At 49.0% G+C, this 20,424-nt stretch overlaps 1 pseudogene; it reads left to right on the top strand.

The window, feature by feature from the left end:
* Window positions 1–19,697, top strand: part of LOC119364044 — a 32,900-nt pseudogene extending 13,203 nt beyond the window's left edge.
* The last annotated feature ends 727 nt before the right edge of the window (window positions 19,698–20,424 follow it).

The raw sequence follows: 20,424 nt of genomic DNA, 5'->3' as shown, positions 1-20,424 counted from the left end.
ACGACGGAACGTGCCCATCATGCGCCGGTTCAACCCGCCGCTGCTCTTGTCCTCTGCGTGATAGATGATGTTAAAGTCTCCACATAGGATCCAAGGGCTAGTGCAATCCGCACGGATCTCACCCAACTCCTGCAGGAACGAGATCTTATCCGCGTCCTCCTGGGGTTCATATACGACGGTCAGCCACCAAGGCGCGTCGGTGGCCGTGATCACATTTGTGGTGAACACCGGATCCGTGATAGTCACGGCCCTGCTCTTCCACGCCAGGAGGATGCCGCCTCGTGTGCCCAGCGTCAGGAGGTAGGTGTAATCGTCAAACTCCGGTCCAAGTGTGTCAGGGACAACAGACGAACAGATCAACGCCATTTAAGTCTCCTGTAAGCAGACAATCGATGCCCCAGTGGTGTCCAGTAATGATCTAATGGCGGTGCGCTGGGCGCGCGCATTGAGACTGCGCACATTCCAAACTACAACCTTCAGGCCGTGATCCATGGAAACGGGATCGACGGTTAGGCAGCCGGTCGGGTCTAGTTCTTGTCTGTGCCATCGACACGCGCCGAGATGGTTGGCGACGAAGCGAGACACGCTGGGATCTCACAATCAACCAGAGTTGTGATGGCCTTGATCACCGTCAACGGGATGGGTGCCGCAAACATTCCCTCATAAGTCTTCATCTCGGCCGCTGTTATCTTCTGGTTGATGCCCACGATCCCCAGCGTGTGGAGAAGTTGCACCTGCGCCCTTCGCTCGGAGGTAGGCGGTGGCCCCGCAGGGGTGGCAGATGCCAAGCGCCCGTGTCGAGGGGAGAAGTTAAGCGGGCGACGTGGCCGTTTCCCAGGTGTCGGCAGCGCCGCGCATACCTGCTTAGTGGCGGCGGCTAGGAATTCGCCCAACGTCCACAATCGCTGTGGCGCGGCGCGGCCACGAGTGTGGCGGAGAGTGATAGGCGGGGAAGCGAAGCGATCAGGCACAACTGGACGCGGACCAGGGGTGGTGCATGCGGCCGTGGAAGTTGCTGCTGTGGTGGGGTCGTCGTTGGGCCTCCCTGGCGTTGCGTGCTGGGCTTGACCCCGCTGCAAAATTGTAATGGGGCCTCTTGATGGGGAGGGTGAGAGCGGCGGCCCATTAGTTGCAATGGGGCCTCTTGATGGGGAGGGCGGCAACGGCGGCCCATCAGCTGCAGGGCCTGGCGAGCAGGCAGGGGTAGTGGCCTCGCGCATCTCCTCGCCTGGCGCGTCGCGAGGGTGGGGCCGCGTGGATTTGTCAGCGCGTGCGCCGGGTCCCTCTGGCAGGGAGGACGTGTGCAAAGCATCGCTTTGTCCCGACAAGGGGGTCTGCTCGGCTGGCTCCTCAGACCGCGAGTCTGGCACCTCGCTCAGAGTGGCCAGGTCCCGACAAGCCATCGGATCATGTGAGCCAACGGTTGGCCCAACAGGATCTTCCTTGGGCTCGTGGGACGGGGCGGGGTTTGAATCTCTGGAGGCTTCTGATGGCCCTGCAGCCAATGACGTCTCGCTAGCAGGCGTGGTGGCCCCAACCCTGGCATCTCCTGTGGCGGTCGCAGCCTTGCGCGCCTGGTCCATGCCAAAAGTGTGCCTTTGCCTCCTCTTGCTTTTACTGCGACGACGAGATTGGGTGGGCCCCTGCTGACCTGGCCATGGCAGCATGCCGTTCCTCGTGGTGGGCGCGGGCCGCCGCGCCGGCCGGAGCGGGCCAGGAGGAGGTCGTGACATAACTTCTACCAACCTTCTGTTTCTTGATCACTACATACGTGCGGATGCCAAGAGTTGGTCACGGTTGCTTTGCAGAGATTGTTTTATATTGTTATATGCGAACAATGGTAATTTATACCCTTCTTTTGTAAAGAGTAGGCGAATACCTATATTTCAGAAACTAAGAGGTGAAATACCCACCTTATATCTATATAAGGCATGTGCACAGTTCGAGGGTGATGATGGAGCTGAATTATGTCATCTTTAGGATCAATAATCTTAAATTTCAGACTTCTCTTTGCGATTTTAATTAGGCAAGTTGATGTGTGGGTATTAAGAACTATACTGGGCATTCTTCTCACGGATTTGTTGAACATTCCATTTATTGTGTTATCATTCATATGCCAAAAATATTTTTCTGGAAACAAACTATAGCTGTCTTTTGTCATGTAAGATGTATTATTTCTTCTAATTAGATGCCAGACTTCTAAATGCTGTCTCAAGTAACGATCCGGATGTAGTCAAATTTCTGATGGTGATGGCTCTTTGCAACACAGTTGTTCCTATCAAAAGGCAAGTAAATCACTATTTTTATGGACAAACAATTCTGAATTGTCATGCCTATTTGAGATTTGCATTGTTCCTTATACCTTTCGTAATTTTAGCAACGATGGTACTATTTCATACAAAGCACAGTCACAAGATGAGGAAGCTTTGGTCAATGCTGCATCAAACCTGAATATGTTGCTTACAAGTAAAGACAGCAGTGGCATTGCTGGTTAGTAAATGCTTGATAGAGTCTGTTAAGATGGTCAACTTCTTACTCTATTTAGGTTTTCTGTTACTTGTCTGCTTGATCAATTTTCGTCTGATATTCTGCAGAGATTTGTTTCAATGGTTCTAAATTTTATTATGAGGTGTTGGATGTTTTGGAGTTCACTTCTGATCGCAAAAGAATGTCTATTGTGATAAAGGAGGCCAAGAGTGGGAGGTTTCTTCTTCTCACTAAAGGTGCTGATGAAGCTATTTCCCCACGTTCTTGTCCAGGTACATGGTTTATCAGCACGAAGCTCCCAAATATTGTATTTCCTCTATTATACTTCAAATTTTCATACACTCTTGCATGCCTTCATTTGATAGTTTAATTGTACGAAGGTGAGCACTGAAGTTTGGGCTACTTCCAAACCTGTTTTCTGCTAGATTAAAGTGCCTCTCAGAACTTTGTTTCTTCAGAAAAAGCAAAACTTTGTGTTCTCGATGCATTGCTAGATAGAAAATGTAATACTTACAAGCGTACGAGTAGTCCACTCCTGGAAAATATGCCTATCATGTGATTGACTGGAGCACAACCTGAAGCTTCGTGTTGGTTTAGCATCTGAACATTAGGCATCTCAGCGTTGAAGACGTAAGCATTGCGGTGTTCCTGATCAACCATGCGGTGAGCATGATGATCGATGACAGCACTGTTGGGCATTTCTTCTTCTTTTGGCACCAAGTTGTCTTCCTTGACTGATTTGTTATTAAGTTGTGTCCAGTTTTTCCTTGAAGCAGGAGGCAGAGGTTTTTGGGCTTTTCTACTCTCTGTGTTTTTTCTTTGATGAAACCGTGTGTGTCTACTCTATTTTAAACATGTCAATATATGCCATGCAATCACCCATTTGGGTTCACTCCTTCAATGAACATATGGCTTGGGCACCAATTGATACCAAAATGGTTTGCATAGCAATAAAGCATGGTATTTGAAGGAATGCATCAAATGATTAAACACCTGGCTTTTGTTATACAAGATAATCAATTTTCTAGCACATAAATGCCAGGACAACAAACAAAGACCTATCTTGAGGCAGTAGAAATGTATTCTCATTTTGGTCTGCGGACATTATGTTTGGGATGCCGTGACTTAGAAGAAGATGAATATAAAGAATGGTCCAAAAAATTTCAAGATGCTAGCTGCTCACTGGACAACAGGGAGGTAAATCACTCCTGACCTTACCAGTTCATAATGGTTCACTTAGTTTGTATCTTTTTATATTTTTGAGGCATATTACGAGCTTCATAATATACAGCATAAAATTGCCGAAGTCTGTAACAGCTTAGAGCAAGGTATTCACATTCTTGGCATCACTGCCATAGAGGACCGTCTCCAGGTATTATTTGTTAGTTGTTTTTTCTAATAATCAGTGGAATTACTTGTGCAATCGCATGCTTGCCGTTCTCCTTCTCATAGATTGTTGTGACCTGGTAGGATGGTGTGCCTGAAACTATTAAATTGCTAAGGAAGGCTGGAATCAATGTGTGGATGCTAACTGGTGATAAGCAAACTACAGCAATCCAGATTGGACTTCTCTGTAACCTCATAACACCTGGTACTGTATTATCACTAGAAATAGATTATCTGGCAAATGTTCTGTGACACTTGTCCTGTTGTGATGAATTGTCTTAGAGCAGGAGGAATAATCCACCAAGCCTCTTTCATCTTTTATTATTTCATCGGTGCTTTTATCGGTTGGTTACTATTACTAGTTACTAGTATTTCACTCATCAAGCATTGAAAGTTCTTACGTGGTTCGTCTACCATCTTAATCTATTTCCAGTATAAGATCTTAGTTCGTTCTTGCCAATAAGCGTGGTGTGGTTGGTTCTAAGTTACGACTAGAAGATGGTTACTAGGAGTTCATGGACAGCTAACTGTCAGAAAATGGTCATCCTATTTGTACCGCCAGACTGAGAAGTTGTATTTGTCAAAACAGAATTATGTATTAAAATGGCAACTTACTGCAGGCATCTCAGAAATAAAAACCACACATTAAAACAGATTTAGAGTAGGTGTAGGACATTTATTGCATGACTGTTCCAGAGGGCCCAAATCCTCACTAGCCTTTGCACAACCATATTGCCAGTATCACACTCATTTGTGGTATAGACAGGAATGCGTTTGTGGTATAAACAGGAAAAGCATCTCAAGAACACAATTTTTCCATTAAGCTAAATTTATGCTTTACCATGTGGTCAGTACTGCAGATCATTGATCATAAGACAACACTATTTTGTATCCATCAATCTGTTGCCAAAATTATCACTGCAACTCTTGTATCTCCTGCAGAGTCCAAAGGTCAATTGTTGTCCATCAATGGAAAAACTGAAGATGACATATTACAGAGCTTAGAGAGGGCACTGACAATTATGAAGACTGCGTTGGAAAGAAAGGTATTTTTTCTGGATTCCATATTGTACCTTACACGGGTAGTATCAAATCTTATGTGTGGCAAATATCTTCTGTACCCCATTTTTATAGCAGAAATGGTATACATGAGAAAATGACATTAGTCTTACGTCAATACATTAGATGCTCAGACAATACGTTACATTAGCTGCAATGCCTTTAGGTCATACTCCCTCCGTTCCTTTATCTGAGCTGTATTATTTTGGCACAATGACCAAGGAACGGAATTATGGAGCATTTCGGACAAAATTACCCTCGATTAGTTTGGTGGTTAGCAGCAGGTATATCAATTATGGACCTCATCCAGTGATTTGAGGGTGCGTGCAGATCGCCCGCTCGCCTTGCATGGCCCATGCAATGGCATATCCCAAGGAATCAGCAGCGCATGCAAACCAATCAATTGGGAGTTTATTTTTCAACCAAATCATTGGGAGGTTGGCTCGTGTTAGGGAGGTTGCTTGATTTTAACATGAGGACGTGAGGTCTCCATGTATGTGGTGTGTTAGGAATAAGCAACTTGTATTCCCATGAGGCCATAGGCCGATATATATACATGTATAGGTGTGGAACATATGCAGGAAACCCCTTATACAACGGGATAAATACAAAGGGGTACATGACTTATATTATAACTCTAACACCCCCCCTCAAACTCATGGTGGATGAACAACACTGAGTTTGGAGAGATAAAAGCCATGTTGTGCTCTAGTCTGGGCCTTCGTCAGGAAATCCGCCAATTGTAACTCGGAAGGCACATACTGAAGAGCAATAACCTGATCCTGCACACCAGCGCACACATAGAAAGCATCAACACCAATATGCTTGGTGAGCTCATGCTTCACAGGATCGCGCGCAATGCTAATAGCACCTGTACTGTCAGATAAGAGCAGAGTCGGTGTAGTGACAGAAGCACCAAAATCCTGAAGTAACCACCGTAACCAAGTCACCTCTGCCGTCAAAAGAGCCATTGCTCGCAACTCAGCCTCGGCACTCGAACGGGAAACTGCAATCTGTTTCTTCGTCTTCCAGGCAATGAGAGAACCACCAAGAAAAACACAGTAAGCAGAAAGTGAACGGCGATCTGAAGGATCACTAGCCCACGTAGCATCCGAATAGGTCTGAAGCTGTAAAGAACTGGAGCGAGGAAAGAATAGACGGTGGGAGATCGTGCCCCGAAGATATCGGAGAACACGAAGGAGATGACTATAGTGAACCGATGTGGGAGCAAAGACAAACTGACTCAGAATATGAACCGGATAAGAGATGTCCGGACGAGTGACAGCTAGATAGGCAAGACTGCCAACAAGATGACGATAACGCGTCGGGTCAGGGAGAGGATCACCATTAGTAGCACGGAGGTGAACATTGAGCTCCATAGGAGTCTCAACAATGCGCTCGTCAGTAAGAGCAGCACGAGCAAGAAGATCCTGGATATACTTTTCCTGGGATATAAAAAAGCCATCAGAGGTAGAAGAGACTTCAATCCCAAGAAAGTAGCGAAGAGGTCCAAGATCAGACATAAGAAACTGCTCACTAAGACGGGCCTTTACAAAGGCAATATACTCGGGGTCATCCCCAGTGATGATCATGTCATCAACATAGAGAAGAAGAAGAGTCCGACCACGAGGAGAAAGGTGAATAAACAATGCTGGATCATGAGCACTTGCTGAAAAACCAGCGGCAGTGACCACAGAGGCAAAACGCTCAAACCAGGCGCGGGGGGCTTGCTTAAGGCCATAGAGAGAGCGACGAAGACGACATACCATGCCATCAGGAACAGAATACCCAGGTGGTGGCTGCATGTACACCTCACGCACCTCACCATTAAGAAAGGCATTCTTAACATCAAGCTGAGATATAGACCAGTGGCGTGCAGAAGCAACGGCAAGAAGTGTACGAACAGTGGTCATATGGGCCACAGGAGCAAAAGTCTCGTCATAATCACGACCATGCTCCTGCTGAAAACCACAAGCACAAGACGAGCTTTGTGACGCAAGAGAACCATCAGAGCGAGTCTTAACCTTGTAGACCCACTTACAAGTGATGGGACGGACTCCGGGAGGAAGAGAAACAAGATCCCAGGTACCAGTGCGTTCAGGAGCAGCAATCTCCTCTGCCATCGCAAACTGCCATTCAGGATGAACAACAGCCTGACGATAAGAAGTCGGCTCAAGAACAGCAGCACCAGCGGTGGGAAATCCAAAGCGATCAACAGGCGGACGAGGACGAGAACGCAAGCCATAAGTAGGCTGAGAGGAAGATGACGACTCATCCATGGAGGCATCCACAGGTCATGAAAAAGATGGAACAATAGAAGGAGGAATCGCCAAGGTAGAATCGGGGGGTGGCGACGAAGAAGTCACCGGAGATGAAGGTGTAGAATCCGGTGACATGCTAGGCGAGGAGACCGGGGAAGATGGTGGCTGCAAATCGACTAGAGGTGGAGAAGCAGAGGGAGTGGAACGAATAGGCACAGGCTCGACGGGGGTGATAGGTGAGTCAGGAAAAGGGAGGAAAGAGATATCCTCCACTGAAAAAGTCGAGGAAGATGAGCGTGGGTAGAAGGGACGAGACTCATCAAAAGTCACGTCTCGAGAGATACGCATCCGACGACCGATAGGATCCCAACAACGATAGCCCTTATGCTCATCACTGTAGCCTAAGAAGACACACTCAACAGACTGAGCAGTCAGTTTGGTGCGTTCGCGAGGGGCAAGAAGAACATAGCAAACACAACCAAACAAGCGAAGCATCGAATAATCGAAAGAACGACCAAAAAGACGCTCGAAAGGAACACCACCCTGTAGAACAACGAAAGGCTGTATATTGATAAGATGGGTGGAGGTGGAGATGGCCTCAGCCCAAAAATGAGGCGGGAGAGAGGCAGCAATCATCAATGCACGAGCCGTCACAAGAAGATGTCGATGCTTTCGCTCAGCCACACCATTCTGAGCATGAGCACCAGGACAAGAGAATTGAGAGAGAGTTCCTTGCTCAGCAAGAAGCCAAGAACACCACACAACATCTTAGAGATATACTCGCCAGCGGAGTCAGCGGAGTCAGCACGAAAAACACGAATGAGTGAAGAGAACTGAGTATGAACCATGGCAGCAAAACGGTTATAAATAGATAACACCTCACTACGAGAAGTCATGAAATAAAGCCATGTGTAACGAGAGAAATCATCTATGAAAATAATATAGTATTTATGACCACCTTTCGAAGCGAAAGGAGCCGGACCCCATACACCAGAATGGACTAAATCGAAAGGACGCTTAGACACTGACTCACTATGTGAATATGCTAACTGAATCTGCTTGCCAAGACGACAACCCTGACACTCTAAAGAGACATCTCCTGAGACAGACCCTAGAAGACCTCGACGAACTAAAGACGACAACCGAGAACCACACAGATGACCAAGTCGATGATGCCACTGCTTGAAGGAACCAGTAATGGAGGCGACTGAAGCGGAGGAACTGGCGATGGTGGTGGCAGCGGAAGGAGCATGAAGCCAGTCCAACTCCCAAAGACCCTGAGAATCACGGCGGCGAGGGCCAGCCCCAACCAGAGTGTGCGTGCGACGGTCCTGGACAGAACAAGAGTCAACGTTAAGGATGACGCGACAACCAGAATCAGTAAGTTGACCAGCAGAAAACAGATTCATGGTAAGTCGAGGAACATGAGCAACATCAGGAATAGAATAAGGAGGAGTGGAAAGATTGCCTCTACTAGCAACAGTAAGTGGAGTACCATCAGCAGTGAAGACATGAACAGGAGAATCCAGCGATCAAAGAGAGGACAAAGTGGAAGAATGAGAAGACATGAAAAGAAGCTCTAGAGTCCAGAACCCATGTGGATGTACCTGACTGTGTAGAGGGCGGTTGCTCAGTGCGGGAAGCATCAGTCACAGAACCAGCAGTAGCCGTCGAGGAAGAACCTGAAGCCACGAGCAGACGCTTAAGTCTCAGAATATCCTGCTCAGTCAAAGCAATGGCTGAAGCTGTCGAGGTAGATGACGAAGTCCCTGAAGATGATGATCGCGCCTTGCGCAGGTGTTTCCGCTTCGTGTAGCACTGGGACTCAATATGCCCATCATTGTTGCAGTAGTCGCAATGTGGACGAGGGTGACCTGAGCCTCCAGAAGGAGTGGGCAAGAGCGGCGAAGCACTCGAGCGAGAAGGGGCCGGTGCAGCAGGTGGAGTGGAAGAAGCCCGAGTAGTGAGCACAGAGGGAACCTCCAGCAAACCAGCACCACGTAAGCGAGTCTCCTCGGCGCGAATCTCTGAAAGCGCCTCCATGAGAGAAATACGACCACGAGCAAACAACTGAGCACGCCGGGGCTCAAAATCCTTACGGAGCCGAGACAGGAACTCGTAGACGCGATGAAACTCCAAATTGGCCTGGACAGCCTGGCAACAGGGGCAAGTACGACAACCAGCACTGGGAGAGAATCAAGCTGGCGCCAGATAGCAGAACTCTGTGCATAGAAGTCATCAACAGTAGAGTCACCCTGCTGAAGAGCATGCTCCTGACGGACCACAGAAAGGTATAAGGCATCACCAGAGGGCTCATAGCGCTGACGAAGACGGGTCCACATCTCAAAGACAGTAGGAAGACCCAGAAACTCAGAAGCAAACTGAGGCAGAACACTAGCAGTGAGAACAGCTGCAGCACGAGCATCATCATCAAGCCACTGGGTGTAAATAGACAGAGCACCATGATACGTCTGAAGAGCCTCCTCATAAGCCAAAACCGTCTCATCATAAGCACGATCAGTAGCCTCATCAGCAAGCTTAGCCGCATCCTTGGCGGCCTGATTAGCATCCGTAGGAAGAACCAGTGGAGTCGGGGAGTAGGGGCAACCGGAGGAACTGGACGTGGCGGACAGCAGACCTCGCCAGAAAGAACACCCCAGAGACGGATGCCACGCATGTGAATGCGCATAAAGCCAGTGAACTCGGTGTAGTTAGTACCATCAAAGATCACCGGACAGCGAAGGACAGCAACATAGCCCGATGCAGCAGACATTTTTTTTTATCAACAGGGATCGGGGAGCGGAAGGCAGTCGATCGGCTGAAGACCCGCAGCAGCCGGGGGCGAAATCAGCAGCAGGCGGGGCCGGCTGGAGCAGGGCCTGTGGGAGTCCAGGACCTGCGGCAAGGGAGCGATCGGGGCCTGCGGGACGAGATCGATCGGGCTGGCTGGAGCAGGGGTTCGATCGGGAGGTATCGATCAGGGACCTGCAGGACTAGATCGAAGCCGGCGGGACCTACGGGACAAGATCGAAGCTGGCGGGACCTGCGGGACGAGATCAAAGCCGGCGGGAGCAGGAGATAGATCGGGGGCCTGCGAGACGAGATCGAGCGGGGACGCTTCGAGCGGCCCGGTTGGAGAGCGATCGGGATGTAGAGACGGATCAAACGCACGAGTTGCAGCGTGCAAAAAATTGACCTAGCTCTAATACCATGTTAGGAATAAGCAACTTGTATTCCCATGAGGCCATAGGCTGATATATATATACATGTACAGGTGTGGAACATATGTAGGAAACCCCTTATACAACGGGATAAATACAAAGGGGTACATGACTTGTATTATAACTCTAACATGGTGGAGGGGTAAAAACGGGATTATGTGCGATTACAACAAATGCACCTTACATTGTGGAATTTTAGTACTCCCTCCGATCCAAAAAAGTGTCGTGGTTTAGTTCAAGAACTAAAACCACGACACTTTTTTTAGATCGGAGGGAGTACGAAACTAGTAAGATGCAGATGCTACGGAAGTGAAACGACATCCGTGGATGCCGACGTCGTCAGCCGGCAAGAGCCCGACAAGCTTTAGCCCGAAGCACCGCCCAACAACACACCCTCACGCTCCGCACCTCCATTGACTCGCACGCCCCTGGCGTCGTGGCAGCGCCACCACCACAGTGGAGCCATCTACCTCACCGCCGGTACGCCAACAAGTCAGATCCTGCTAGCACCAGCCAGATCCAGCGCCCAGACACCTATGCCGCACGAAGGAGACAACGCCCACTTCGCCGTTGATCTGCAACCAGCCCGCGATCAACCAGCCCACGCAGGGAGGGGCCGCCACCCCACTCCATCTCGCCAGATCGGGACTCCACGTCCATGTCTCGCTGCAGCCCCAACACTAGCCGTTGGCTTCGCGTGGCTGGATTGGAGGAGCACCACACAACTGCCAGATCAAAGCCTTCGGGACGCCACCACCAGACTCGCCGGTGCACATAGGCAGAAGGGCCGAGCCTCCCATAGCTGAGGACGCACGCTGCAGCCGCCCCAGCTCCCAAACCTCCGAGCCGGATGTGCCAGATCCGTGCCGCTCAGAGGCCATCGCGCCGGCCTAGCAATGGCGCGCCACCACTGCAGCCATTCGCTGTCGGCGAGAGAGCTCGGGGACCGCCTCCTGGCGCCCAACCTCGCGTCGCACACCAAGCCGTGGAGGGCTAGCCACTACGCGCCACCAAGCGAGGGAATCTTGCCGCCGCCGGCTGCCGCACGGGTTTTGCCCGGCAGTGTCGCCTGACGGCTGCGTGGGGGCGGGTGGTCAGAGGGGGGTGGCAGCGGGTTAGGTTTCGCTCGAGCCGGCCCCCTGGAGAGTGATGCGAGGGATCTATATCCTATGTTTCTAATGCCAAAGTTCAGGACTGTAGTACGTTCAATAGGTTAGCAAAATTCAACATTTGAGATCTCTCCACATTTTAGTATCCCATTTAATATTGTATGCCCCGTTAACAACATTCTTAAAAAGTGTATGCTTATAGATTTGAGCAAACTTGAAATCAACATGAGCTAGCCTACCATGCATGCATGATATATATTCAACATGGCAGTAGGAAGTTTACCGAAAAAGGCTTTGGCCCCGCTTTATAGATAAAGCAAACCGCCACAAAGCAGTACACGAGAAGGTTCACACCACACACACACGTCTCACAACACAAAGTACAAGAGGTTCTGCTGAGGGCACAGCTCAACAAGCCCAAATAAAAAACAAGGGAGCCGGAGAGGGAGCCCGGCCCCTAATCCGGCTCGGGAGGTGGCGGAGGGAGCGGCGGCGACAAACGGACAACCATCGAGCGAAGGTCAGCGATGAAGGCAAAGATGGCGTCACGGTCCTGGGGGCGGCTAAGCGGCCGCCAAAGCTGCAAGTAACCAGACAGTTTGAAGAGGGCGTCAGTAGCATGTCGAAGCGGAATGTGCTGAATCACAAGTCTATTGCGGATCGTCCAGAGGGTCCAAGCGAGGGTCCCAATCTACAGCCACCTAATGTGGCGAGAATGCAAGGGGGGGGGGGAGGCCTGGAGTTCAGCGAACATGTCGGGGAAATTGGTGTGGCACCTTCTACCAACCAACCCCAAAGAAATTGGGCGGACACACAAGAGAAGATGTGATTCGAGTCTTCGGGGACACCATAGAGCGGACAAAGGCCACTACCCGGGCCATTGCGCTTACGGATCTCCGCACCGGACGGAATCCGTCCGCGAATCCATTGCCACATGAAGATCCGGATCTTCAGGGGAAGGCGGACTGGCCAAACCACTGCAAGGGGAGGGGGGCGGAGGAGGGGGCAATGGCCCGGTAAAGGGATTTGGTGGAGAACTGTCCCGACGGCTCCAGGCGCCACCTAACGAGATCCGGGCCAGCGTCAACTAGAGGCTCGTGGAGGGCAAGGCAGTCAAGCAGCTCCTGCCAGGCGGCAACATCCGGAGGCCCAAATGGTCTTCGGAAGGCGAGGCGCCCTAAGTCAATAAGGGCCCTCTCAACAGAGATCCTAGGATCAACGGCGATGGAGAAGAGGTCGGGGAAGCGCGCAGCGAAGGGGGAGTCTCCCGCCCAACGGTCAAACCAGAATAGAGTCGCAGCACCAGAACCAACCGAGATGGATGTCCCAATGCGAAGCACCGGGAGCAGTTGGATGACCGACTGCCAGAACTGGGAGCCGCCAGATCTCTGGCAGAAGGCGAGGGGCTGCCCACGTAGGTATTTGTTTCGGATAATGTCTAATCAGAGGCCACCTTGCCCTTGTGCAATCCGCCAAAGCCATCGGGATAATAGGGCGATGTTCATGCGCTTAGAGCACATGATCCCAAGGCCCCCTTGCTCCCGAGGCTTGCAGATGTCTGGCCAGCTGACCATATGGTATTTCTGTTTATTGTTGTCGCCCGCCTAGTAGAAACGGGACTGGACTTTGGCGATCTCGTGATGCAGAGATTCGTGCAAGCTATAGAAGCTCATGAGGAACAAGAGGAGACTGGACAGGGATGAGTTTATGAGAATCGTGCGGGCCGCCTTAGACAGCAACCTCCGCTGCCAAGGCTCAATACGCGTCTGCAGCTTTGCCACGGTTGGGCGCAAGTCAGCCACGGCATAGCGGAGGGCTTCGGGGCTGGAGTCCCTAAAGAGAGATATGAAGGATTGGAGTATCACCAATGGAGTATCACCAAAGAACTAGCCATGGACCGGGGTGCGTGGAAGCTTGCTATCCATGTGCAAGAACCATGAGTTGGTCGCAAGATCCTATGGGTTTCAACCCTAGCCTACCCCAACTTGTTTGAGATTAAAGGCTTTGTTATTGTTGTTGTTGTTGCAGAAACCGTGGCCCTGCCAAGGGAAAACCCCAAGCGCTGGGACACCCAATTCTCATACAGCCTACAACCCAATGATATAGTCTTCGACGTGGTCACTGTCTCGGCCGTAGAGCTGAAGCTGCAGTGGATCCTCACGACGCCCACGGCCGCCGGCAAGAAGATCGACAGGAAGGAAACCTTGGGCAGTGCCATCAGTGCGGATGCGCTGCCAACGACCGGTGGTGGCTCCACGTGGACCTAAGAAGGGGCGGTAGGGGAGGCTAGCGGATTTGCAACTCCTGGCAGTGACCAGACCCTAGAGGTGCCGCGCCGGGCTGCAGCGCTGGCTGTAGTAACCGCCTTTGCTGGTAGGTCATTGGTGGAGGACATGGGGAAGATGAGGTTGATGCAATCGGCGTCTGACGGTGTGGAAGGGGGTCAGCACCGTGTCTGTCGGTGCATAATACAGGCAAACCCCATGATAGGGTTGCTTATGGGGCACAGTACGCATAGAGGATCAGAATAGGGTGCACATGAGATGAACGATTTTACGTAGGTTCAGGCCCTCGCGGTGGAGGTAATACCCTACATCCTGCATGTCTGATTGTAATGATTGGTGTCTCATATGAGAGATCTTGACATAGATTGGATGCTGACTTTGGAGCCCCCTACCCCCCCCCCCCTTATATATGTGAACAAGGGGTAGGGTTACATGAGCCCAAGTCGGTTTACATAGTAGAGTCCTATCAGATCTATTGATACATGTATGTTGGAGTACAAGTTAAGGTCGCCCCTGGTGGGCCAACAGTCGGCTTGGTGGGCCGGTCTTGGGAGGCCTGCTGGCACGGCAAGGGGCTTGGCCTATAGCTGCGCCCTAAGGCCGATCTGGCAACCGACTTCCCCGGAGGTTGGATACCCCTGGTACTGTGTACCGTCAGTAGCCCTTGAGTCCGTCATGAGCTCGGCTGCATCTGGGTCGATGTCGAACTGAATGCGCCATCTTGGTATGCTTGGCGTGGTCTTGATGGAGTCCTAAGTATCCTTGGGAGGAAAAATGATCTTCGCCTTGAAGAGGTTGGAGATAACACGACCTGTCGGGCTCGTCAGGAGGAAATCGAGGAAAACCGTGCATGGTGTGCAAGGTGTCCGACCTCCCTATCTTTGTTGTTGGAGACATCCGGTTTCACAAAAACCATCTTAAAAAATGTCGAAATCAGCGAAGCATGAACAGGGCGGTTTTCTTGCCCTTTGTAGATATTGGGAGCCCGATAGTGCACCTGGTGGGTGTAGCCCCTGACCGACTTGCGGAGTAGGGCGAAGGGTCTTCGTTAACTTCTCAAAGGCAAGCCATGCGCCGGCTCGATCGTGGGGCGGGAACTGTCGTGATCTGTTGGGCTTAGATGCCCGAAGGGGAAACCGAAGCCATCGGGTAAGGGTGCTCAGAGTTGCAAGTTGCAACAACCAGATCGCACCTGATCTGGAAGCACCCGTCCTTGTTCCGGCATCCACATCAGAATCCCTGCGCCGCTTCCACCGCTTCCACCGCTCGGCTGCTGCCCCTACGCCCAAGCGCTTCCTGGGCCGCGGCTTGTTGTGGATGAGTGCGTCAGCCAAGGTCGAGCCGCACCGCACAGTGTCCATCGAGGAACTTGCGCGGCCCTAGGTGTGCAGGATCATAACAGACCTCTGGCCGCCTCCACGCCATCTCGTGCGACTACTTGTTGAGCAACGCATGGAGAAGAGGATCGAGAGTAATTGCTGACAAATTCGGGAGGAGGGGATGGATCAGGGGAGTCGGATGGAGCGGGTGTCGTGCCACATGTGGTGGTATGTCGGCCGTCGGCATGGTCAGCCACGGCAACGACGACCCCATCGCCATGTATGTGTTCCTGCGTGCGGCTGGGATCAGACGATATGCAGCCGCACGTCTTGTGGTGGTTACCGTACTTCGACGATGACAACAGATGTGCTAGGTATATCTTGGGCGACATCGCTTATCCTGTCGTTCGTGTGGTTGTATGTAGGCACAGGTGGGGTGATCGTGGCCGGGTCGGTCCTGTGCAGTGATGGATTCGATACTACAGGGAGGGAATGACATACGTAAAAACCACCGTATGGGAGGGGATGATGTACGAAACAAATTGGGAAGAAACAATCCTCCTTTCGTCCTTTTAATATTAGGTATGGATTCAGTGGGTCCCATGGGTAGGAGAAAGAGTGAATGGGTGAGTGAACTCACCACCAACTCAAATCTTTAGAAGCAGGAGAAAGCAAGTACACTTAAGATAAAGGAACGGAGGGAGTATATGTTAAATCTTCAGGATTTTTTTTTCGTTTTGTATATTCAGTTTGAACTATCATATCATATTTGCTATCATATTCTTTAGTGTGTTTGTCAAACTTAAACTATGTTACTTCTGAATGGGTTCATAGTTTGTTTTGGTTGACTGGAGTACTTCATGTCAAATCTGTTTATGCAGGATCTTGCATTCGTTTTGGATGGTTGGGCACTCGAAATAATTCTGAAGCGTTCGCTGGAATCTTTCACTAAGCTGGCCATGATGTCAAGAACAGCAATATGCTGTCGGATGACACCTTTGCAGAAAGCACAGGTTTCCCTTTGGCTGTTTCTACCAACAGTTTTCTTACCTTTTGACATGTAAATTGGTTTTAAAAAAACTGAATGGGATGAGTATATGTCGTCTTTGGTACCGAAGATCCTCATGTTGGGCAAGATCATTTACAATTTTGATTTATTTTTCGTGATTCTACTAATGACATCCCATACTATTATAATCCACCTCGATGCAAATGGAGCCGTAGCATTCAACTGGACTTACTGGACTTTATCTCTATCTCTACTCTTATAAAAAACCGAGTTGATGATGATGGTGTGCCTGCCATCCTGCAATATAGACCGTCCGATCTATTATCTATATCCGAGGGATAGAAAGCAAACTATGGCAATTTTGCAAAAAGTACCCGCCCTCTCTCCACATTTGCATATAAGGCCTTCCCTCGTTCATCCTTATCTCACATAACCTCATTATTGAGCAATTAAAAAAGGAAGCCTCTGGAACAATCTGGCATGGTGGCCGCTGACGGCGTTGTCCATCCCCATGCCTCCGCTCAGTCCGACCACCTACCACCACCACGCCCCACTCCTCACCTTATCTCTCCTCTTTCTCGTCTCCCCCACTCCGCTCAGTCTGAGCTGTTGGGACACGGACGGCGCCATCTACGTGCTTGCGCAGGTCAGTGTCGGGGAGGATCTGCATCAGCAGTGTACGTGCTGAGTTAAGTAAACCTGCAGCTGCAGATGCCGTTAGTTTTTACACATAAGATTACTCCCTCATGGGTCAATCACAACAGATTTTTTGTAAAATAAATGCATCTTGCTGTTCCGTGCAATGCACGGGCATCTTGCTAGTGTTAATAATTACTTAATGAGGGACACAATGTAGATCCTGATAGAGAGCAAGAGTCTGAAATATTGATGTAGATCGTGATGCTACTCAATAACATATCATGCGCTGCTGCTATTTAGCTGGTCACTTGAAAACTAACTTTATTTTGCATTTGTGCAGCTTGTTGGGATCCTGAAATCATCTGGTTCTTTAACTCTAGCAATTGGTGATGGTGGTAATGATGTAAGAATGATTCAAGAGGCTAACATTGGAGTAGGGATTAGTGGTAGGGAGGGACTGCAAGCTGCAAGAGCTGCTGATTATAGCATTGGAAGTATGCATCTTTTATTAATTTTACAGAGTTTCCTGATTTTACATTTACCTTGTAATGTGTATGTCAGTGCTGCCTTTGTATTGTTGAGCTCGGAGGTGTTCTTATGCTTGCATTATTTTAAGTTGGACACAATGTTAAACATTATGTGGTCGTCTAGAACTTTTGAAGGCTGCTTTAATCGTCTTTCTAGCTGAAGCCAGGTCCTAGAAACCCACTCCATGTCTGGCTCTGGTTTTGACCATCCAGTCTTCTGAACCCTGTATAGAGATTCCAAACTAGTGTAGGCAGAGATTGTGAATTTTCGACCTTTGTTTATCCATATGAACTGGTATCATTTTTTCATCTGAAAAAGAAAATGTCCAATGGATCATGTCTTTGTACTGAGAATCCCTACCATCTTATCCTTTTGTTGAACTCTACCTCCAAATTCCATGTACTTTTACGAAGTCTAAGTATGTATGTTTTTCCAATTGTTTTGCAGAGTTCAAGTTTCTCAGAAGGTTGATACTTGTCCATGGTCGATATTCATACAATCGCACAGCATTCATTTCGCAGTACTCCTTCTACAAGTCGCTGTTGATTTGCTTTATACAGATTCTGTGAGTCTAGCCTCCTAATGCTCTTTCCATTAGCAGTACCTCTGATTATACTGGGAAGCCACTACGTATGGACTGCTGACCTGGGTCCTATGTTAGTTTTTCCTTTTCGTCAGGGCTTTCTGGAACTAGTATCTTCAACTCGATTAGCCTGATGGCCTACAATGTTTTCTACACAAGTCTTCCGGTTATGACAATAATTTTTGACAAGGATATCTCTGAAACAACAGTTCTGCGATATCCCCAGATTTTACTTTATTCTCAAGCTGGGAGGTACAAACAGAATTTTTTTGTTCCTTCATTTTTATTTGTTGAGGCTTCTTGTAAGTGTGCTATGTAGCTGTTTTGTGGCATGACTAATATGAGTAGTTTCATTGTGTTTCCAGGCTCTTGAATCGCAGTACATTTGCTGAATGGTTTGGGCGATCGCTGTACCATGTAAAATAAACATTACTCTTTCATTCTTTTTATGTTGTACTCATTTGGGTTTCCGTATCTTGAAGAATATATTGAAGTGTAGTGGATGCAGTGGTTGGGACGTGGGTAGTAGTGAAGGTTCTGTTCAAGTATCTCTTGCTCTGTTAATGCAATCTATTGTGGACAACAAACCACTTGTTGACGAGCAGCTTGTGAGATTTTTCAGTAGGCCTGAATATGCAGTGAATAACACATACACCTATCAGTCAGTGTGCTAACCAAATGCAGTGTGCACTATTAGTACATGAAGTCGATGATTTTTTTCTGTCTTGATTTATTTCCTGTATGTAAATGAGTACCTAATCATGGCTCACACATGATCCTTTACATCCACTATGCTTTAGCTGCACATGGAAATCTAATCTCATAACGAGATTTTAATCTTTTGTGGTTTCAGGCATTTGTTGTTTTCCTAATTACCATCAACGCGTATGCTGATGAGAAAAGTGATATGGAGGAACTCTCCATGGTTGCCCTGTCTGGATGCATTTGGTTGCAGGCTTTTGTGGTGACCCTGGATACTAAGTAAGTTCTCACGGTTTGTTGCTACAAGCACATCATAGCGTACTTCACTTACACTGTCTTCTGTCTTCTGTCTTCAGCTCATTCACTTGTCCACAAATCACCCTCATATGGGGGAACTTTGTAGCCTTCTACATGATCAACCTAATACTCAGTGCGGTACCAACCCTTCAGATGCACACTGTCATGTGGCATCTGTGTAATCAACCTTCATACTGGATCACCATGGCCGTGAGTCTACTGTTGTTGGTTATATATACTCTTTATAGCTATGACTGTGGCCTGACCGTTATCTATGGTGAAAATATATTTTTCCCAGCTGATTGTTGCCGCAGGAATGGGCCCGGTGCTGGCTCTCAGATACTTGAGGAACGTGTACCGACCTAGTGCCATCGATGTTCTCCAGCAAATTGAGCAAACCGACGGACATGCCCAAGCCCCGGGGAATTTGGAGTCGTCGACTGGGACCTATCTTGATTATTTACTAACCGACTTGCGTAGGAACAAGAGTTCCATCCATCAACCATTGCTTTCGGATTCTGCATCTAGCAGATGATGATGTGTTGGGTCATCAGCGGTTCAGTTCAACCTTGGTCCTTGGCAGCTAGCGCCTAGCAGTGACCGGTGTACAAGTCATGTAGCAGAGAGGCAATGACGGCCTTAGGAAATTGCACCAGCTAACAGTAATTTTTTTTTGTGAGTAAGCTAGACATGTGATATCAGAACAATAGTTTTCCTAAGTCGTAACAGGAGGTTCCAGTTTTCTTACTGAGAGCTGTACAGTTCTGTAGCCTTTTTGTTGTCCAAATTTAAGGGTTATTTCTGCTCCGAAAGATAAGTTGCATGATGAGCCGGGTGCATGTGACAAGAATTGCACCTTTTGAGCTGGATGTGGTGATACGGCTATCCTCAGAAAACCGCACTTTCTTTTCGCATTGATCTGGCAAGCTGGTCTCATCGCGCAGACGCTGAAAGACAGAAACGGAAAAGAAAATAGACAATAATAATTGTTGGAGATAATGTTCAGATACAATGCGTTGTATAACCTGTTCTTTTGGCTTTTCTACATGACATGGAATACATAAGAGGAGATCGTTTTATCGACCACTTTACATGCCCTTGATCTATCAACTTAATTTCATTGCACATTTTAGAAGAGTGACTATGTAACCTCCGTGGGCACCTGTTGACGATCCAACGGTTAGGGAGTAAGCTCCTGCAAATTTGCATAAAGCCCATCAGGAGTCCTCTAATTGTGTGTAGACCCTGGGATTACGACTGTGCCAGGGTGCCCCGGGAGCACTTGAGTCACACTTTGTAGCATCGAGGAACGCACGTTGGTCGAGACGTGAGCTAGCGGGGAGAGTTGCGTAGCTAGGGAATCAAGCACGGGCACGCGGGATGGCCGAAACTTCACTGCAACAACTTTCCAGCGAATGGCGGCGCTATGCGAGCATCAAACTAGACACAGGGAGGCCCTTGCTTCGGTTATGATGTTGGTTTCATGGGAAATTTGAAAGGAACGAAATGCAAGAATTTTTCGCAACATGGCCACTCCAA

This window comes from Triticum dicoccoides, chromosome 2B (genome assembly GCF_002162155.2).
Source record: "Triticum dicoccoides isolate Atlit2015 ecotype Zavitan chromosome 2B, WEW_v2.0, whole genome shotgun sequence".
NCBI lineage: Eukaryota > Viridiplantae > Streptophyta > Magnoliopsida > Poales > Poaceae > Triticum > Triticum dicoccoides.
Note: the sequence above shows the minus strand (reverse complement) of the source record. Positions and strands in the feature narration are given on the sequence as shown.